This window comes from Gossypium arboreum, chromosome 8, assembly GCF_025698485.1.
Source record: "Gossypium arboreum isolate Shixiya-1 chromosome 8, ASM2569848v2, whole genome shotgun sequence".
NCBI lineage: Eukaryota > Viridiplantae > Streptophyta > Magnoliopsida > Malvales > Malvaceae > Gossypium > Gossypium arboreum.
In genome coordinates, this window is record NC_069077.1 from 6,446,018 (window position 1) to 6,451,900 (window position 5,883).

Here is a 5,883-nt window from a genome sequence, read left to right on the forward strand (position 1 = left end):
AAATTTTGCAGCTTACCAAAAACATTAATCGATTTACCTCACGAGCATTCAGACACTCGCAAATCTACAAAATACCGGTTTCGGCATTTCGACTTTTCGGCTTTTGCCGATCTAGACTAAGAAAGAGGGTGTTAGTTACACACACTTTTGCGACGATATCTTGACGAGATCCACCACTAACGCCTACAATTGGATTACTAACACGTTAATCTAACTATTCAAATACGAACTACGTATTTATCCCTTACAATATTCGGCCAACCACACCTACAGATCATAGTAAGCTTATAAGAAATCAATAAGCAACCCATTAACAAATTTTTGTCAATGTTTACCACATAATCATAATTTCACTGCAAGCTGTCTTCCTGAGCAACAGTCACTAAATCATTTATAACTGGAGCTACGAAACTCCAAATCAAGTTCCGTTAATTTTCCCTGAAAATAGACTCATATATCTTCTATCCATAAAATTTTCAGAATTTTTGGTTTATCCAATCAATACCAGATTTTCTCAAAGTTTCCCATGTTTCACTGTTTGACTAATCTAACCACTCTTCATTACGAATCAAATTTCTCATTGTACAGAATTCAAAATATGTTCTTGTTTATTTCATTAGAAACTAGACTCAATAAGCTTTAATTACATAATTTATTCAGCTTCTAATTCATCTCCCACAATTTATGGTGATTTTCCAAAGTCACGTTACTGCTGCTGTCTCAAGCAGATTTATTACCAAATCACTCTTTCACACATACCTTGCATGCATGTTATTTAAACATGTATATCACCAATCAATCATCTCATATCTATGATTTTACTTAAGTATAATCTCCATTTCATCATTTTAAAGCACAATATGTTAGCTGATTTTTCCTTTAACATCTAAGGCACATGCATGCTCATTTGTTTGGCTCAACTTCACATATCTTCCATTTTCATCAAAAGAACATGAAACAACAACCATTTCCTTCATTTTAATTCATGACCAAATGCTCACAACACAACTAAAAATCAAAATATACTTCAAGAGTTAAGGTAGAATCAAAAGAACTCATGAACCTCAAAATAGAAGCAAGGTACCAAGAACTTACCTTCAATTTTCCTCCTCCTAATGACCGAATACTCAAGAGCTTTCTCCTCTCCTTTCTCTTCTCTAACTTTCAGCTATGATGAACAAAGATGGACAAAACTTTGTTCTTTTCACCCCTTTTTCTTTTAATAAAACTTCATATTTCATCCATTTAATTCTTTAATACAAAAGACATGATATTCTTTTCATGAAACATTTACCTAACCCATTATCATGAAACATTTACCTAACCCATTATCATGGAACATTTACCTAACATATTATCATGAAACATTTACCTAACCCATTATCATGGAACATTTACCTAACCTATTATCAATTTGTATCAATTTGTACCATAAATTATGGATATCAAGTGTACATTTTGTCTACAACAACATGATGGTTGGCCACTTCATGTAAAATGGGAGGTTTGTCATGCAAATCCTCCTATTTTGCACTCCTATTTATTTGGCCACTTCAATTTAGCCTATATCATTTTCAAACATTTTCACATAGGTCCTATTTCATAATTTCACTCACAAATGAAAAAATCAAAGCATGAAATTTTGTCAACATTCACAGAATTCCCGAAAATTGGGGCGTTACATTCCTTCCTTTTAGTTTTTTCTTCAACAGATTCGAGAAGAGAAAAAAAAAGAAAATACAAACGAAAAAAATAAATCAAAATAAAAAATCAAAAGAACACCTTTTAGTTTCCAAACTTTTTTGATTTGCTTGTGTGCGTTTTGATTCCTAATATCTATGTTACACTCCTTTTTGTAAGAAAAAAATCTTTTTTACAATTCGTCCCCCTACACAAATGATAGATTCGGGCTTTTTAAAGCCGATCTACCAAACATTCATTCTATATTTTTTGTTTTTTGTTCCTTTGTTTATTTTTTTTCCCATCATTCGCATGCTTTCTCTTGCCCTTGTATTTGTTTCTATTGCAGGTGCCATGTGACGCGTGGAAGAGGCGACGGTCAGGGGCGTGGTGGCCGAGGCGGCATGTGTGGGAAGGCCAATAGTGGAAGCGGTGGCTGAAGAAGGGGGAGCGGCTGGAGGCTTGGGGCTTGCTGAAAATTTTTAAGATTAGCTGGGTTAGGGTTTAGTTTTAGGCCTATTGGGTTTGGGCTTGTAAAATTATTTGTTGGGCTGTTATATTTTATTTGTTTATAGGCCCGGGCAACATTGGGCTTGTACATTGGGTATTTAGAATAATATACAATTAAGTATAGCAAATTGCCTTTCTAATAATCATTTTTATTCTAATAATTACAACAAGTTAGCATAATTTAATTGAGAAAACAGTTGAGATATGTTAAATAGACTCATGTCTTTTTAAATCATAAAGCGAAGTTGTTGAATTGGTCAGGATTAATTATTAAATATTTTTACAATTAATGGTTGTAATGGCCAATTTTTGGCCCAGACAAATAAAAAATAACAAATCCAAAACAATAAAAAAGAGTCCAAAATAAATAGCCCATTTACAATATTAAACAGCCCAATTTACATCAAACCCTAGCCCAAATAACAGTCCACTTGCTTGAGGTTTTTCAGCAGCAAACCCCTCCCCAAGATGCAGCCACCAAAGTTCAGCCGCATGCCCCCTCTGCCCTGGGCCATCACGCGCACCACCACCACTGTTCGGGGCACCAACCACTGGCCCTCCATGCGCTTGACACTCATCTGTCACCTGCAAAGAAAGATCCGCACGCAAGCAGTAAAAACGAGGAAGAAAACAACAAAAAAAAGGGAATAAATCATCTTGTAATTGGCTTTAAAAGCCAGAATCTCATCTTGGCAACGGGGGGATTCAATATACAAAAATTGTATCACGATTTTAGCAAATCAAAAGCAAAAAAAACACATAAAAAAGGTTGAATTTTATTTCCTTTTTTCGTTTCTTTATTTTTTATTTTCCTTTTTTGTTCAAAAAATCAATTTTAAAACAAAAAAATAAAAAAGGAAGAAAGGGGACTTACCTGAACTTTGGAGCCGCGACATCGGAGCCCTACTCCGTCGTTGAAATCGGCTCTCAAAAAGGAAAATGGGGGTCTTTCCCTTCAGATTTTCGGGCTAAGAAAATAGGGCCTTTAGGCGCCCCCAAAATCGGGGTCAAAAGACCCCATTCAAGCAACCCCGACCACCACCTACGGTGGCTCCATGGCGGCGGCAATGATGGATATAAACCCTAACAAAAGGGGAAATGAGAGAGAGAGAGCCAAGGAACTCTCTATTTTTTTTTTTTTTGCTTTTCAAAATGGGGCCTGGAAACACAAAATAAAAAAAAGGTTTTTAAGTTATTTGAAAAAAAAAAAGGCATGCACTTTAACCCGTTTAACAGGCTTAATATGTGCCTTTTAATTGAAAATGGGGGAATTGTACATTAGGTCCTTCCCATTTGCGCAAACATTCAATCATGCCACATTTATTTCACTTCCTTTTTAATTTGGCTTTGAAACTTACGCATATTAGCAATTCGGTCCCATTTCTTTTTATTTTATTATTTTCGCCCCGAATTTTTGTCTAGAGTTCAAATTAGCCCCTTTTCGTCCTTTTCTTTTATATTTTATTTTATTATTTGATATTATGGTATTATAATTGTATTTTATTTTCTTGCATATTATTTGCTATTATTATTATCACCTTCATTCCATTATTATTATTGCTATTGTTATGTTTTTTGTTGTTTATATTTTTATTTATATTATTAGTATATTGTTATTCCTTAGTTTATTATTATTATATCATTTTTATGTATTTATCTACATTATTATTATTATTATTATTATTATTATTATTATTATTATTATTATTATTATTGCTATTGCTATGTTTTTTGTTGTTTATATTTTTATTTATATTATTAGTATATTGTTATTCCTTAATTTATTATTATATCATTTTTATGTATTTATCTACATTATTATTATTGTATTTATTTTTGAACACATCATGCATTTTAAATTATTACCAATTTTAAATATTTTATATATATCATTTCATTTAATCATCATATGTAGTATTTATTTTTAGATTCTTATACGTATCTTGGTATTTTAGATTATTACATGTATACTTATATATATATCTTTTATTTTAAACATTTTTCTATGCATTATCTTACATCAAATTTCTTTTTTTTTCACGTTCTTCTTTCTAAATATTTTATATGTCATTTGAACTAAATTCTATTTTAAAATTTTTATATATTACTTAGTTACATTATTTTATATGAAAATTATTGTAAACTCTTTTATTATTTATTGTAAATCTTTATTATTATTAATTTTAAGACTATATAGGTATTTATTAAAAAAACTTTCATAAATATTATTTTGGATTTATATATATTTTTATTTTTGAACAATATTTATTTTAAATTTTTCTTTTACACATTTTAAGCTCTTTGGTAAATTATTTTAAAGTGTTCTTGTTATTTTTATTTTTATTTTTTTTTGTATTATTCATCTTATTTCATTTAACATATTGTTTATTTGAAGTTTGCTTTATACAGGTTACTTTATTTTATGCCCAAAATATTATATATATTAATTATTATAAATTGTTTTATATTCTTTACTTTAAATTGCCTTTTCATTTTAAAATTGTTTTATGTATTATTTATTTAAAACTGTCTTATTATTTTGAATTGTTTTATGCCCCATTTTTAGAGCTCAATTTATTTATTTTATTTATCACCCATTATAAGTTTTTTCCTTATACTATTACATATTTTATACTTATATATATATATATATATATATATATATATATATATATATATATATATATGTGTGTATGCATCATTTGATCTAAAATTTTGTAAATAAACGTATCATCTTTCCTTAAATCATTTTATATATTATTAATTTTAAAGATCTATTTTTCACTTTATTTACTTTTAAAACTTAGTTATTATCATGTTAAATAATTTTTATATTTTATTCGTTTTAATTTGCTTTATACTATATATTTTTAGATTATCACATATGTTATTTCATTTATTTCATTTATTTGTTTATTTTTTTCTCCTTGATTACTGATATTAACATTTAAATAATGCATGTTGAGTGATTATTGTTATTATGTGTACCTTAATTCATTCACTTGCATATTTATATTTGCCGTACATTTGTGATGTTATTCTTGTATTATTATTTCATGGTCTATACTCCCTTTCATTTTGTTTCGTTTAAATCATATCGTGCATCTACCTCAAATGTATTTGTCCAAACATGGACCGTTTTAATCCAAACAAATGATACACGTCGCTTAAGTATCACACTTGCTATGGTTTTAAAAACAAAAATTTCAAAATAAGGCAATGTTTCGCGTTTTAGAACATCGAGAAATTGTGCCCTAACTTACGGGGTTTCGATTTTCTCATTGGTTCTAAATGGCAAAGTATCCTTTTGAGTTTTAAAATACACGAAATTCTAATTAAAATTAAAGATACACCTATGCTCGAGAATTCATGGTCTCGTGTCCTAACTTACGGGATGTGATGCTCCGATATCTCGAGATAAAGGAAATCTTTAAACAAATTATTTTGAGCTAATTCAAAAATTTTAAAATCGATATTGATAGAAAAGATCATATTTCAAATTCATTCCCGATTTTTGATTTTCGACATTAAGACACTAACCAATCAATTCGGTACCAATTTTTGGGCGTGTCGGGGGTGCTAATCCTTCCTCGCACGTAACTGACTCCCGAACTTGTTCTCTTGAAATTCGTAGACCAAAATGCCATTTTAGTTTTGTTAAACAAAGGTGATCCGATCACACCAAATAAAGAT

At 29.7% G+C, this 5,883-nt stretch overlaps 1 long non-coding RNA gene across 1 annotated transcript; it reads right to left on the reverse strand.

The window, feature by feature from the left end:
* Positions 1-2,414: 2,414 nt before the first annotated feature.
* Positions 2,415-3,353, reverse strand: LOC128279507 (uncharacterized). The gene is made up of 2 exons (XR_008269707.1): positions 3,065-3,353; positions 2,415-2,775 (listed from the first exon to the last, which is right to left on the reverse strand). It is a non-coding gene; the product is annotated as an uncharacterized LOC128279507 (long non-coding RNA).
* Positions 3,354-5,883: the final 2,530 nt, after the last annotated feature.